At 41.0% G+C, this 16,319-nt stretch overlaps 1 long non-coding RNA gene across 4 annotated transcripts in view; it reads left to right on the top strand.

Annotated features, from left to right (window-relative positions):
* Positions 1 to 16,319, top strand: part of LOC118669047 — an 80,191-nt gene that overhangs the window by 54,005 nt on the left and 9,867 nt on the right. For 3 of the 4 annotated variants that reach the window (XR_004971846.1, XR_004971847.1, XR_004971848.1), the window contains 2 exons: positions 2,885 to 2,973; positions 6,286 to 6,532. This is a non-coding gene — a long non-coding RNA (uncharacterized LOC118669047). Of the gene's footprint in view, positions 1 to 2,884; positions 2,974 to 6,169; positions 6,199 to 6,285; positions 6,533 to 16,319 lie in introns of all 4 variants that reach the window. The other variant, XR_004971849.1, reaches the window with a different exon arrangement.

Genomic DNA, 16,319 nt, shown 5'->3' with positions numbered 1-16,319 from the left:
CAGCTCTGACCAGATATAAATAGGAAAGCAGCAACTCAAAGGCCTCCCTCCCTGTATGCGAAGCATTTCTTATGGGCACAGGACCAGTCGCAGGTGAATTGAGATGACTGCTCATTAGAAGGGCTTCAGGACAGGCCGTGTGTGTGTGTGTGTGTGTGTGTGTGTGTGTGTGTGTGTGTAGGGTCAAGACAAGCCACAAGTAGTTTTATAGGTTTAAAGGATCCTAGGCCTTCTGGAAGAAGAGCCAAAGGGAGGAAACAGAATATGGGGGAGATTAAAGAGATGAGCTTCCAGAGCCACACTGACTGGGTTCAAGTCCCGGTTCCTCCACTTACCAGATATATGACCTCTGGCAGGTCATTTAACATTTCATTGCTTCTGGGTCCCCATCTATAAGGTGGGATAATAACAGTAAGTGGGACAATAAATGCAATGTCTGGCCCATATTGAGTTATATTATTGAGGGAGCTCAGACATTAATTTTTTGACCTTTGAAAAGATCTGGGGGATAGTACACTGGGAAATCAGGAAGCAAACTGGAAGAAGATTGCCACAGCTTGGATCCTAGAACCAGTATGCAACACTAAGAGAAGCTCTTAGCATGACTGTCCTGGATTAGACTACCACGTGAGGGCACATGGAACATATGTCCATCAGAAGAGTAGAGGAAATAAGTTACCAGAAAAATCTCACACTGAGAGAATAAAGTACCCCCCCACTTCTTACCTTCCTAGAGGGTTCCCTTCTGTAAATATCACTTCTCTCTCCTGCATTCTCAATTTCTTCCTCTTGAATGGATATTCTCATCAGCCTATAAAAGATGCCCTAATATCTCTTATCTTGAACTTTTTTTGATTGCACATTCTCTTCCATTTCTTTGATCTCATTCAAAGCAAAATTTCTTCAGAGTTGTCTGTAGACACTTCTTTTTCCCTCCTGTTCTTTCCTTAACACAGTCCATTAGTATTTCAATCTCAAACTGCTCTTCTCATGGTCCAGTAAGCTCCACATTGCTTCATCTAATGGTCACATTCTTGGCCTCTTAGCTGCATTTGGCCCAGTGGGATGACACTTTTCATGTTGATGTATCTTCTTGCCTAGGCTTCCATGGATCTCCTGGATCCAGGAAGCCTGGATGTCCTCCTACCTCTCCAGGTTTGTCAGCATGCGATGCCAGCAAGCCAGCTAGATTAGCTCATTTATCAGTTCTTTACAGTGGCTCAGGAAATGTGAAGAAATTTCTGACTTTGATGACCATTAGATTCATGAGGCTGATGGGAGTTGGTGAAGGGTGGGATAGCCAAGGAGAAACTGGGATGGTACAGGGATGATCTCTAGTCTGTCTCGTGCAAGCCTGGGAGCTCACAGCAGTCAGATGCTGACATTCATCTAGGATTTTTATGGTCAACTAGCCTTCATTATTCCTGTTTTAGAAGAGAAGAAAATGGAAGGGGGAGGATATAGGGTTTATTAATTTTCTCGGTCAAGGTAATATAAGGAGGCACAGTGGTCCATTAGGGCTTTTTGTAGAAGAAATCCCTACACTTCCCCACTCATGTCCTGCAGGATCCCCAGAAAATAAAACTCAGTCTGTAGCACTTTCTAAGCCTTTTCCAGAATCAGTCTTCTCTTAAACAAACCAGGATCAGACTTGGGACCAGAGCTTAGCACCACTTGGTATTTATTCTTCTTTGTCTTTACTGGGTACCCTGTTTTCGTGTGTTGGGGCAGGGAGTGGGGAGTGTTTGGGGCATAGGAAACATTTTTCTGTTTAGGATTTTAAAATATTTTTAATCCTGTCCTCAGGGACTATGTCATGAATATGAGAGACAGGATGTTCCTAGGTGAGATATGCTTGAAAGAAGCCAGTAATGGTCTTTACAAATTATAAGTGCCATGACCAGGTTTGCAGGTAATTTGGAGGCCCGATGTCAAAATGTCAGAGAGGATTGTTGTTGTTGTTGTTTTACTATCATCAAAACAATATTTTATTGACACGAAAATAGGTAAATAACTGGGATTAATTAGAAAAAAGAAATCTTGCTATATGACAAAGGTGGCATTTTAGGTGTTTTTTTTTTCTTTATTGATTAAGGTATTACATGTGTTCTTATCTTCCCATTGCCCCGCCATTCCCCCACTCGTGCCCTCACCCCCCTGGTGTCTGTGTCCATTTGGTTAGGCTTATATGCATGGTAAGGGATGTTTTGAGGACAGTGGTTTCATTACCCATTTAGGCAGTTTCAGGGGATATAATGTCCATTCCTTTCTTCCTTCTATCTTATAACACAGAAATAAGTTATACGATAACGTAGCCTTCCTGTGTGTGTTTATCCTCATCTCTTCCAATGTGTCTTTGGAAAACCTAATGAGAAGTAGAATGTAGAGAAAAACAGAGTCAGGCCGTATCTGGGTTTGAATCTGAGTTGCCCTGTATAGTAACTGGGTGATTTGCATAAGTTTAGTTATGCTCTCAAAACCTCCGTTACCTTACTTATAAAATGCAGATAATAAAAATCATCTCATGGGGTTTTTGTGAGATTTAGAGTCAGTGTTCATACAGTTCTGGAGCATGTGTGTGGTCCATGCTCAGTAAGTAGTAGTGGTTATAATAAAGTTCCCAGTAGACTAGCCTTTCACATAAATCCCTTCCTGTGTATAAAAAAAAAAAAAAAAAAAAAAAAAAATCTGGTGAATCACTTAGATCAATTAAGATGTTTTCAGCTATAAGCTGCAGGAAATGCAACTGAGAATAGGTTAACAATAAGGAAGATGAATCATCTACTTAAGAAATCCAGAAGCCGCTTCAGCTTAATAATGGCAGAGAGGCTGAACATTCTTCTATCTCCCTGATGCATCCTTAGCTTATCTTCTTTGTCCTCAGGTAGTCTTCCTCCTGGTTCAAGATGGCACAGTCCTAGGTGTCACATGGAAATACAACCACATCCAATAGCAGAAGAGGACTGTCTTTTGGTATGTATGCCTTTTTAAGCAAGAAAATCTTTCTGAGAATCCTCCCAGTTGACTTATCATATTTCATTGGCCAGAATGACCTCATGTGCTTATGTTTGATCAAGAAGACAATCACGACAATTGGCAGTTTAAATCGGGTTTTTATTCCTGAAATAAGAAGGATGGTTCTTGGATAAGCAACCAGTCAATGATCTGCTCCATTGTTTGTTTAGCAACATCCAAAAAAAAGGTTTATTGAGCACCTATAATGTATGGGCTCAGGCTTTAGAGATACTGACATCACAGTTTACTGTCAACCACTAAATTTAGAACCTAATGCTAGTGATCTTGACTCACAGAGAAAAGGTGCTCAGGAAATGTCCTGGGAAGCAAGGAGCTAAAGGGCAAGGTGGAGGTGTCTGGGCCAGGTTCATTCATGGCCAGGAAGCGGCTGTCTTGGAAGCAGAGCTTGCCAAAGAGGTGAGGGAGCTCCCCAAGCTTCAAGCTGGCACTCAGCTCCCAATTATGTTTCCAGAATTATTAGCTTTGATTCTGTGAGAAAGGAACACATCAAAGCCAGAATCCTATGAATTAAAACGTTGACTAATCGGCCTAATTATAGTTCAGTCATCTGAATTTTCACACAATGAGCCTGAGTTCTCATGAAAGCCTTCTCTTGGGCAGGAGGCTTTGATGATGAAGCAGCTATTTATGTCCCAGACCCAGTCATACTCACTTTGGCCAGGAATCCTCACTGGAGTGCCATTGCCTGCTCAAACCCCTATGGGTTCTACCCCAGGTTTCTTGAAAGCTGAAGCAAGCTCAGTTGAGGCAGAGATTATAAAGGTTTTGGGAGCAAGATTCCCCTGCCTGGAGAAAGATTTAACCAGTGTGTAAGGATGTCATGATGGGATTCTTTTCATTTTCAATTTTATTCCAGATTTAAAAATACTGAAGTAATTTACATAGTCTAATTATACTTTAGGGAGAACCTTTTTACTTAGCATGTCTCAGTTATCAGATGCAGAGTGGTATAATAAATTTTAATCACTGTTTGGATGTTCTTTGCTGCGGTTAATAATATAGACTAAATCTAAATAATATAAACCTAAATCTTTGATGAGCTACTAAAGACATTTTTTGGTTGTCACAACTGGAGAGGATGGATGCTATTGGTATCTAGTGTGTGAGGACAGGTATACTTTGAAACATCCTGCAATGCACAGTTTAGACCCCTACAACAAAGAATTATCTGACCCCAAATGTTAACAGCACTGAGATTAAGGAATCCTCTGATAAAGGGTAAATAAAGGTCCATTCCACATTAGTCATCCATTCAATGTGACAACATGTTTACTTAAACAGTGTCACCTGCCATCAAAAGAAAAATTTGGGCAAACTCCTTTATATTTAGCATTTCTGAAAGAGAGCTAGGAAGAAAGAAATGGATTCAATTCATGGCAATCATAGTCTCAAATCTTATGGAAGATGATTAATTCCTCCTAGTCAATACCTTGCTCTTTAGGTAGCTGGCACGTGGTAAATAACAATGATGCTTATGGATGCATAGGTCCACTGGTCAGCCATTCTTCCTATAAGGACAATTAAAGAAATAGTGTATAGAGCAGCCGTGGGCAAACTACGGGCCGTGGGCCAGATCCGGCCCGTTTGAAATGAATGAAACTAAAAAAAAAAAAGACCGTACCCTTTTATGTAATGATGTTTACTTTGAATCTATATTAGTTCACACAAACACTCCATCCATGCTTTTGTTCCGGCCCTCCGGTCCAGTTTAAGAACCCATTGTGGCCCTCGAGTCAAAAAGTTTGCCCACCCCTGGTATAGAGCATGATCCACTCAGTATATTTCTGTTCCGAAACTACTTTTTTAAAAAGAAAGTTTTAATCAATTCTATTGTAAATATTATATAAGCACTAACAAGGTTTAAAATCATGCAAGACAGGTACAAATTAAGTACTCTTGATATTAAACTTAACTGTTATCAAACTGTGCCTAAATCAACTAAAGGAGCCTTAGGCCTTCCTCTTGCTTCCTAAATCTTTCCTATGTTATATAGTGCATTTGGAGCTTAACGTTAATTGGCCTTTTCAACACACTCTTAGGATGTTCTGTTCTGTCTTGTCCTTCTGGAGAAAGATCTCTTAGAAATTGTTTTAATGAACACATGCCCATAATTTAACAAGTCAAATAGCATTAAAAGTCTAATGAAATTCAACAGTTTCCTTCCTACTCCCCTTAGTCTTCTTGTTCTGGCATTTACACATTGCCATATATTAAGTAATATACATGTGCTGTTCTCTTTCGGTTCAGCACTTTAGATGTATTATCATCCTTTTATGGTAAGTGAATATTTAGCACTCTTTTAAGCTATCCCTTTGTTTTAACTCTCTAATCCTTCCTACATAATGATATAATTTTTAGTTAAATTAATATTTGGTGTTTACATCATTATACACATGCAAAGAAAGTTACCTTTTGTTTTCCCTGATGTTAATAATTGCCTTGTTTTTTCACTACTGACTACTTTAAGTTTTTTCGTTTGCAGTATTTGTGGTTAAAAGTATTGTACTTGTGATCTAATTTCTTTTTGTAGAGGCCGTGTTTTCAGCCCCTGAATGCCTTCTCACTTGTGACTCACTGAAAAGATAGTCTAATGTCTAGGCCCAGCCCATTTCCTATCATCAGCTTTATCTTTCCCAAGTGGGTCATTCTTCAGTCAGAAGTTTTTGTCTCCATTAAAGATTCTAAGTTCAGCTAACCTTCCATGCCACTTGCTAGGGGCCATGTAAAAGTAAAGGCTTAAACCCTCAACACTACAGTTTCTCCAGTCACACATTTTAAATCACTTACTAAGCAGCTAACATTGGATTCTTCAGAAGGTCTCAGGGACAGTACTGGTTCCAGCACATGTGAACACAAATTTGGTAGCTTCTAGAAACTATTGGTGGGCGACATTCACAGATGGCTGCCTCTAGGATCAGTTTTCTCCTTTTTAGCTTTATATTGTTGTTAGCTGCCCTTCAGGCTCAGGACCTTTGAGTTGCCTACTGCAAGTAATCCTGGGATGTGAACAACCCAGGGTTTGTTTAGAATGGTATCGAACAAGTAGCAACCCTCTTTGGTTTCTACTTTCATTGAGCATGATCTATCATATATCCCCAGGTCTTACTGCCCATTTCCTTTTCCTTTCTTCAAGGATCTGTGCTGGTATTCCTGTCCCCAAGGGTGAGTGGGTCTGTCATAGAAGATGAGAACTCCAATGTTAAGGAGAACAAAAGCTCATTAAAATTATGCATGGTTCAATTCATCCAGACAAAAGGCCTCACTCAGCAGAGGATCTCCTTCTGAAGAGCTTCTCTCCAGGAGTACCCTGGCCTCTCGAGATGCTGACAGCAGTTTCCTGACTTAGCTGATTCAGCCCTGGTCGGCCTGCTCTTGGAGTATACTGAGATGTCATGTCAGCTTCCTGGTGATAACCGGCCTTAGCCTGCCATGCCTGTCTATTCCTGTGCCCTTTCTTATGGAATTTCTGCCCATCCAAAACTGAGCAGTTGTGGAAGTAAGTCTATGCTATAAAACCTGGAAGCACCCAGATCTCTCCTCCAAATTCAGTGACCCCTGCATCTAACAGGAAGACATACACAGATGCTGAAAACTGGTGTAGTATCTTTTTCTTAAAGGCAGGCTTGACTTTGTACTGCTGCATCTCTGCTCACTTCTACACAGAGAACAAAGGAATTTTTGTGGAGGCAGGCACATCCCACATTCCTAGTTTACAGAATTTATTTTTAACCAGAACTACATTTAGAAATATATGAGCAACTATACTAGTAATAATAGGCGGAAGAAGAGAAGGCGTGTGTGTGGATTCATCTTTCTAGGTAGGTATGGCTCCAGTTAATATTTAAAATGGTCTCGAATTCTCTGAGCCACACTATCTGATGGGGGAGGTTGTGACGAGAGAGACAGGTGGCGGTGGGAAAGCTGACCTAGGATTAAAGATTAATTGTACTCAATTTGGAAATTAGATCATTGTAGGCAGATGGATATGGAGTTTAATATGATTTTGTATTTAACTTTTTTGAGGAGATTTAAAATCTTATGCACCAACTAGGCAATTTATGAACTCACATTTCAGCTTTAATTCTACCTCATCACAAGTAGAATTATAGGGCTGGAAAAACTCCACCAATCGTTCTCCCTTGGAAAGAACCACACCCGGAGCCAGCCAGGGCAACAGGGATCCCTAACACATTTTTTTTTTTTTTTGAGACTTCTAATTTAAGGTATTCTACAGCCAGTCTCCCTCGGGAGCAAATTCTGGTGTTCTACTTTTCCATTCTGTTAGCCTCTGCTGTGTTTCCTCTTCCCCTGCTCCAGGCAGCTGCATAGACCAAGAAACCTTTACCTCCACCTTCATCAGCTTCAGCCTCAGCTTTAGCATCTTCAGGGGCCTGCTTTACTGTTCCATGGGCTGTGAAGTGAGGCATGCTGGACCAGGGCACAGCCCTGGGCCAAAAGGGAAAGAGAGTAAACAGGGAGGGTCCTGCCCACTTAGGGTATAGGACTTGGGCCAGAAGGAACTAACCTGATTCTAGAGGCTGGCCCACAACAGAGCTTGATCGATTCAAGATACAGTGCCCAAAGGGAAAAGAAAGCCTGGGCAAATGACGGTCCTAGAGTGTCCTGTTCGGTTGGTGGTGTAAGGTAGGGAGAGATTCCGGGCAGCAGCAAGCATGCAGGCAATGGATCCAGCAGAGATGTGGTTCTGGAAGAGCTGAACATTCGTGGAGGTATCGGCAAATGGATGAGGGCATAAAGAAGAGTTCACTTTCTTTCAGGGAAAGATACTGGCAAGCAGGCAAGGGTTTCAGGGCCCGAATAAGCAGTCCAAGGATTAGACTAATACTCAAATTCTGGAGGGAAGGTGGGCTCCCTTCTAGTGGTCATTGCTGATGCAGCTCTCCTCATTCTGCCCACTCTATCAGGGTACCTTATTACATCTTTGGAGTCAATGACCACCTTGGTGATTTCCTACTTTAAATCTAGTCCAGACCTTTCCTGGACTCCAGGCCTTCATCTCCAGCTGCCCACTGGACCCCTTAACATAACATGTTCAAAGAAACTCACAGCTTCCCCCAACCTGCTTTTCTCCCTATGTTCTTTATTTCAAGGGAAGGATTCATTCTTGATTCTTCCTTGTTCTCACTCACCATATTTAGTCGTTCATAAAATCCAATCATATCTTCCTTCTAAATAGCTCCTAATTTTGTCCCCTCCTGTTTCACTGGCAATATCTTAGTCCTGGTCACCATCACAATTTCACCAGAATTTGTGCTATAACCTTTTAACTGTTCTCCTTGCCTCTAGTCATGCATGTCCTTTGCCAACACCTCCTCCTAAACACAACTTTGATTTTTATCTCTCTTCTACTTAAAATCTTCACTGCCCCCAGGATAAAATGCAGAACTCACCAGCTTAAAGGCTCACCTGCCCTGCCTACCTGTCCACCTCTTACTTCTTCTTCCACATCCTCCTCCAGCCATATTGAACTTCTTAAGGTCCCTGAGGAAGCCTAGATTTCTCTGGATGCCACATCTGTGTATATGGGTTCTTCATGTGAATAACTTTTATTCATCTTTTGGGGTTCAATTCAAAGTATCATCTTCTCTAGGACTCTTCTCTGGGTGGATGCCCCTCTTACCTGTTCCCATAGTCAGAGTCTCCCTCTGGCCTTCATGCTTGTTTCCTGTGTGTGTCTTCTTGACTAGACTGTGAACACATCCTGGCAGAAACCAGGTCTTTTCCACTGGGAGCAGTGTGGCAATGCGGAGATCATGGGTTTTGGAGTCTGCCAGACCTGTGTTTGAAAACCAGACCTGGAATATGACACATGAACAAGGTCTTTATTATCTCAGGATCTCTGTCTCATTAGCTGTAAATGATATTTCCTCATAAGTTGTCATAAGGATTGACCGTGGTAATAATACAAAGCACTTGGCATTGAACTGGACACATTCAGAGGTGGGGAACCCTTTTTCTGCCAAGGGCCATTTGGATATTTATAACATCATTTGGGGGCCATTCAAAATTATCCACTTAAAATTAGCTGCTATATTTGCTCAAACATTTAATTAACTCACCCCTAGACCAAATAATTTCGTGGGCCTTATGCAGCCTGCAGGCTGGACATTTCTCACTCCTGTTAGATGCTTAATAAATGTTGGATGAGGGGAGTACAGGAAGAGAAGCTCCAAATAGGCTTATAGGCTTGTGGTCAATTCTGAGAGACGCTTACGTGGGTCACCGTGGCCTCTGCCATCTTGGCAGAGAGATGACAGAGTTGAATGGAGTTAAAGCCAGATTCAGTCTAGAGAGGAAATGCTAATCAGTGGTTCTCAACCTGTGGGTCGCGACCCCTTTGGGGGTTGAACGACCCTCTCACAAGGGTCGCCTAAGACCATCGGAAAACACATATATAATTACATATTGTTTTTGTGATTAATCACTATGCTTTAATTATGTTCAATTTGTAATAATGAAATTGGGGGTCACCACAACATGAGGAACTGGATTAAAGGGTCGCGGAATTAGGAAGGTTGAGAACCACTGTGCTAAGTGGACAGGAGCAAGGCAGCACCCAGGACCAATGGAGAGCAAGACAAGAAAGACGGAAAGTGAATGTGGGTGGTCTCAGTAAGACTGCATGCAGGGCCATTACTAAAGGCTGGCTCAAAGGGGCTGACTTGCCAAGTGCCTTAAGCTGGCATTGGACAATAGGAAGCACATTCTCACCTCTCCCTCTGGAGCTTTGAAAACATACTTGCCTGGTCTCCACCTCCAGAGCTTTGGTTTCAAGGGCTCTAAAGTAGATTCAGGACTGGGCATTTTAAAAGCGCTTCAGAGAATTCTGGTGCAGGGAAGACTGCGAATCACCAGTCTAGCATGAAGGCAGCCCACCCAGAAGAGGGAGGAGGTGTGGATTAAGTTTGCATGTAGGCCCCTAACTGTTCCCCATGTATAACTGAGGGAAAGGATGGTGGTGGGTGGGGGTGGCTGCTACTCTCTTACCTACTTTGGTGAGAACTAGCTTAGCACTAGTGCTGGCCCATCCACAGACGAAATGGCAGGGAACACGGAAAGACAAGAGTTGAAAGAAAGGAACTATGGACACCCTTCCTGATCTCAAAATTCAGCCTGCCTCTCACCCCTTGCCAGAGGAGACCAGGTACTTTTTGAGAGGAGGGAGCTCCCGTTGGGAAGTGATGAGGTGGAGGAACACCTTTCCCTTCATATCCACTGCAACCACAGAGGGGAAAGCCAATGGGGATCTGCTGCTCACTTCTCCTGGGGAATAGCTCAGAGATGGCAGCTTAGAGCTCATGGCCATTCTAAGAATGAAAGGAATTTATTTTAGATTTAAAAAAAAAAAGGAATCCCCAGCCAGCTGCAACAGACTCTTAGTTTGAAGAAGTCATGAATAAGAATGAGAAAAAAAGGGGGGGGGGGGTAGGAACTCTTATTAAAAAATTAGAATCAGCTGATATTTATTTGAAAAAAAAAAAAAAGCTTACTTCTCTACTCTGTGAATTTCCACAATCTGTATATGTAAAAGGTAATCAGGCTGATGACGCCTATTATAGTTCACAGGAATAGACCCATTAAGGAGTGGTATCAGGAAATGTCTTCAAGTAAAAGCTGGCCTTTATTTTATCAGGCTGGTCCTCACTAGACCCTTCAAATATTTGATCATGCAAACCAGATCAAAAGTCATTGACATGAGCCTATGCAGTGCAAGTCTCTGCTTGGAAAGAAATTAGAAAAAGATGGCCCCTGATCAGTAAAATTTGAAAGTGGCATCACCTCCCCTCTACTTTCAAAGCAGAGACATAGCCCAGGGAAGGAAGAAGATGAAATTAAAAACAGGCAAGAGGCTTACCTGTTACTGACCTTGATGTGACCCCATCTCCCCAGCCCCACCCCACCCCACCCTCATGACACTTCACCTACATACACCTACATATACACCGATTACACCTCTTATCACCTTATTGTAAAATTAGTGCTGTAAAAAACTAAAGCTTTTGTGTCAGCAAAGTTTTCCCTCCCCACCCATCCCCACCCCCCAAAAAAAATCAGAAATTTTTGTAAAGTGGCTCATAATCTTCCTGGAACTTACCTAATTGTAGAAAGACCTGAAAATAAAGGGACTTCCATTCCCAGTGGGCAGAGACTCGACATGGGCTATTTTAGTTCAATCATCTCTTCCTTTTTGGAAATTAACAGCTCAAGTCTCTATTGATTTAACATGCTGTCCCTGTGATGCAGTGGGGACTTCACACAAGTAATGAGGACAGAACGTTCTGTGATATTTTAACCCTTCTGGTCTTTTGTTTTTGTAATTTTCTCTAAAATGGAAACAACTCAAATACATAAATTGATTAGAGGGAACAAGACCAATACCTGCATTTCCTCTTGATATATATATTGAGTACAATAATATATATAAATTGAGTATATATTGAGTAATATATATATATATATATATATATATATATATATATATATATATAATTAGAAATAGGAATTTCTGTCTGTATCTCTGCAATGTACTTCTGAACCACAGATATTCTTGTAAAAGAGCAGGCTCCATAGGACAATAGGCAAGTGACTGGGCAGGGATGGAGGGGGCATGAATATGGGCCTTGATTTTCTTTCTGGGGTCTCTGCCTCTTTGTCTCAGAGCAGTCTGGGGCTGTGCTTGCTTGCAATGATATCAGCTTGCTGTGGGTAGGAATTATGATGATGAACTAAATTAGACATCATGACTTCAGTGTATGGAGAAGGAGGAGAGAGGAGGAAAGGAGGTGGGAGCTGCTGTGTAAAGTACAGTTAATGGAGTAATTGCCAGGATTAATGAATTACTTTATACAAAATTGGACTGTCAGGAAGGAATCTTCCTTTTGTTTTGAGGAAGGAAAAAACAGTATCCTTTATTCCTCAGAATTTTAAGAGCAAGGAAAGTCTTCCAAATTATGGTGGGTGTGGGTGGGGAGATAAAAAGAGAAGCCTTATTACTCAGACCACTTAGCGATGTTCAGTGAGCACCTGCTATGTGCAGAAGGCTGAGCTGGGCAGAGGAGAAGCCCCACCCCTGCCACGGGCTGGGGATTTGTGTGTGGGGAGAGGTCACTGTGACATCAGTGCTTCTGCCCTCTTCCTTAGACAATGTCTCAGTCAGTCTCATACACTCTTGTAAGTTCGTGAAATTTATCTCTGGAATCCTCCTCTCCAGCCCGACCTTGTTGTCGTCATCCCTGTGTGATCATCAGGTTTTGCTCCTGAGGCTCCCACCTGGATCATTCCATTTCATTTTTTCTCCCTGAGTTTATTATTCTTAGTTCCTTCTCTCACTGAAACTCTGAGTGGGGTAGTGTCCAACAATGTAGAACACTGGTTCTACCCTCACTGGGTGAATTTGGGCAAGTCTTTTCACTCTGTTGAGTCTTAACATTTTCTGTAAATAATAATGATATGGCCCTAGCCCAGACGTGGGCAAACTACGGCCCGCTTGAAATGAATAAAACTAAAAAAAAAAAAAAGACCGTACCCTTTTATGTAATGTTGTTTACTTTGAATTTATATTAGTTCACACAAACACTCCATCCATGCTTTTGTTCCGGCCATCCGGTCCAGTTTAAGAACCCATTGTGGCCCTCGAGTCAAAAAGTTTGCCCACCCCTGCCTTAGCCTGTTCTGCTCAGTGGATAGAACGTCAGCCTGTGGACCAAAGGTTCCTGGGTTTGATTCTGGTCAAGGGCATGTACCTTTGTTGCAGGCTCCTCCCCGGCCCCGGCCCTGGTCAGGGTGCATGCAGGAGGCAACCAATCAATGTGTTTCTCTCATATCAGTGCTTCTCTCTGTCTTTTCCTCTCTCTTCTACTGTCTCTAAAAGATCAATGGAAAAATATCCTTGGGTGAGGATTTAAAAAAAAGAAAAGAATAGTAGGAACACTTGTATTGTGAAGATTAAATGAAACAATAAAAGTGAAATTATCTGCAGTTAATTTTTATAGGGAATGTAGTACATGCCAGACACTGTGCTGAATGCTCTGTGTACAGTGAGTGTCCCATATCATCCATACAACAGCCAGTCTGGCAAGCATTCTCATCCCCACGTACAGGTGAGGAAACTGAGGCTTAGAGAGATTAGGTAGCTTGTCCAAGTCACACTGCTAGTTTGCAGAGGTGACAGAATTTGAATTCAGTTTTGTCTTACTTCAAAGTCCATGATGCTGGTACCCACAGTGCCCACTGCCTCTATAAATGCCCCTATAAAATGCTATGTCAACAAAGATAATTTAATTAGATATAGATAATACCCAGTGCTATTCCTTATTAGACAGATTTGAAAGTACCAAAGATCACATCATTTACATGTAAAACAATGCAGGGTAATACATTTACATAGAACCACAGGCTTGAAATGATCTAGGCTTGTGGTTTTTAAACTCTGCTTCTCAGAGGCCCCATACCAAGTTCTGCTTTTATTTGTTTTAAATTTTATCATTATTTCTAGGAAGTGTTTTGTCTTAAGAATGGTTCTAAGGCTTACTCTTTTCTAATTCACTAACAATAATTTTACAGTGGCTTTTGGGGGGAGCATTTTGCCAAATCCTTAAGAGATAGCAAGATTCAAGGTTTCCTGACTTCTGGGTCAGGTCTCTCTTTACTCCTCAGTCCTAACTTTTGACATAATGTGTCCAATGTAGAAAAGAATTGAGAATATTAAAAATTAATCATCAAGAGAGACTTTTTCTAAGAAATATCTTAAGAAGGCACATAGGTCTGGCTGATCTAAGCAAAAGCAGTAGAAGGATCAACCAATAGAAAGTAATAAGGCATGGTAGCAAAAATAAGAAAAAAAAAGATTTGAGAGAGGCTTGGCAGTGATGTCCAATAGTGAGTATTATGAACATGTCTCCTATGGGAATAAGCAAAGAACTATAATCCTGTGAGGCCCTTAAATTCACTTATTCATTCAAGCATCATTTATGAAACATCTACTGTATGCCTGGCACTGTACTAGGCAGAGGGACCACAAAGGTGAATAACAAAATGTTCTTCACTCAAGGGGCTGATTAACTAGAGTGGGAGGTTAGGTTGCAGAGGAATTAGTGTGGTTAGAGCAATGATAGATATTTTCAGAGTTCTAGGGATACTTCAAGAAGGGATATCCCCATCCTTGCCTTGGTGGAGAGAGGATGGTGGTTAGGAAACCCTTTTCAAAAGATGTAAAATGCCAAGGTATACTTGGGAAGAATTCAAATTAGAGGAGATTGACATTAGAGAACATTGTTCTGGCCTTAGGTAGAAGTGAATGTAGTTTCTTCTTTTTCTGGTGAGACAGATATGGGCCAACCAGCAAGGCTCCTTGACCATAAGCCACAAACCGATCAAAACACAAACCGCATTGCCTCAGAGCTATTGCTAAGTAGAAGTTCTGCCTTCAATTACTATAAATAGCTTCCTAAGATTATTTCTTCCTACAAAGATGAAAACAGTCCTTCCTCAGAATCAGAGCCTATTACCTTTTTTCTCAGTGATCGCCTGGCTCTTACCTCCTTTGTTTGATTTTAATATAAGTGTATGCTGTGGGAGGCATACCACATGTCTATTGGATACTTGAAAAAAATATAAAAATGAACCCCTAGTTGTGGAAGGCTATATTCCTGAAACAAATGGACTCTAAAATACAATGGCCAAAATCCAGCAGAAATTTATCACTCATAAAACAGGGTGAACATTCCAGTTAGCAGTAGCTCTCATCCACCTGGAGAATCATGGCCCCAAGTTCTTCCATCTAAGATTCTGCTCCCCTACAGCCTTGATGTATCTCAGCATCCACTTAAAGGAAGAGGAAAGAAGGTGCAAACACTTTAAGAGCAACATTCTCCCTCATATTTTATTAGCAAAAATAAATCACATGACCACATATGACTGCAGGGGCTGCTGGGAAGTGTAGTTCCAGGCCGAACAGCAGCTTCCAGGCTCAACTCTATTGCCATGGACAAGGAAGATTTTGGTAGGCAGCTACTGTTTTCATCATGTAAACCGAGAGAAAGAAAGTGGTTAGTCACAGAAAATCTGTTAGAAAGTTATTGATAAGAATGCTTACCACAAATCAACAAGTTACACACCTTAAGCTTAGAGAATGTTGTATGTCAATTATATCTCAATAAAACTTAGAAAGGAAAAAAATGAATGCTTTTCAGCTCTAGCATACTTTATAGTTTTTTGCTTGGTAATATCAATAACTGACACTTCTTTAAAAGCTTCAGATAGAAGCCTATTCATAAATGGAGAACATGAAGACACAACCAGTGATTGTATATTGCTTGTTTGTTAAAACCCTGATTATTTTTTAAGATATTTAAGGAATCTAACAGCTAGATAGATAATATTAACAGCAGTAAATCATGGGAAATGTCAGATTTTCCCAATCAGATAAATTTAATCACATCTACAAATATTTTTCAATGCCTTTGCTAGGCTAAATACTTTGGGATAATATAGCAAAACCACTGTGAAATAAAAGTTCAAAATATATATGTATATGAGGTTGAAATAGAAGTTATGTAGCCAATGATACCATTGACTTCCAAAAAGGTTGCATAGAAAAAGAAATGTAGATATGGTCAGAAGGAGAAAGAATTTGAACAAAGTCTTAAAGTGTGGGTAAAATGTTGGTAAGTGTAATGGATGGGAAGATGTTACATGTATGAAAGTTCTGGAAGCAAAAGAGAACCAAAGTATGTGTGAGGAACAGAGAGGAGATCATCATAGATGAAGAAATGGATAGCATTGACTCATTAAAATGGTGATTCTTTATGAATGGGTTGAGGGTATGAGAAATGAGGAGTTAACCTTCTACTTCTTAGGTGGTAATGAGGCAGGAAGTAGTGTGTGTAGCTTGGAATACTCCCTAAGTAATGCTGTTACATGTCTTTATTGAAACATTTTGAAATACAATTTTAATATGTTATATTTAATTAGTTTTTCTTTCTTCTTTAATTTATTGGGGGTGAAATTGGTTAATAAAAACCATACAGGTTTTGCCCTGGCTGGTACTCAGGCGGTTGAGCATTGTTCCGTGCACTGAAAGGTCACTGGTTCAATTCCCAGTCAGGGCGCATACCCAGATTATGGGTTTGATCCCTGCTTGGGGTGTGTGCGGGAGGCAACCGATCAATGTTTCTTTCTCTCTATCTCACTTTTTCTCTCAAATCAATTTCTTAAAAACCTGTACAGGTTTCAAGTGTACACATCTATAATACATCATCTGT

The sequence above is a fragment of the Myotis myotis genome, unplaced genomic scaffold, assembly GCF_014108235.1.
Source record: "Myotis myotis isolate mMyoMyo1 unplaced genomic scaffold, mMyoMyo1.p scaffold_m19_p_14, whole genome shotgun sequence".
In the NCBI taxonomy this organism is placed as follows: domain Eukaryota; kingdom Metazoa; phylum Chordata; class Mammalia; order Chiroptera; family Vespertilionidae; genus Myotis; species Myotis myotis.
The sequence above is the reverse complement of the archived record's forward strand: the minus strand, read 5'-3'. Positions and strand labels throughout refer to the sequence as shown.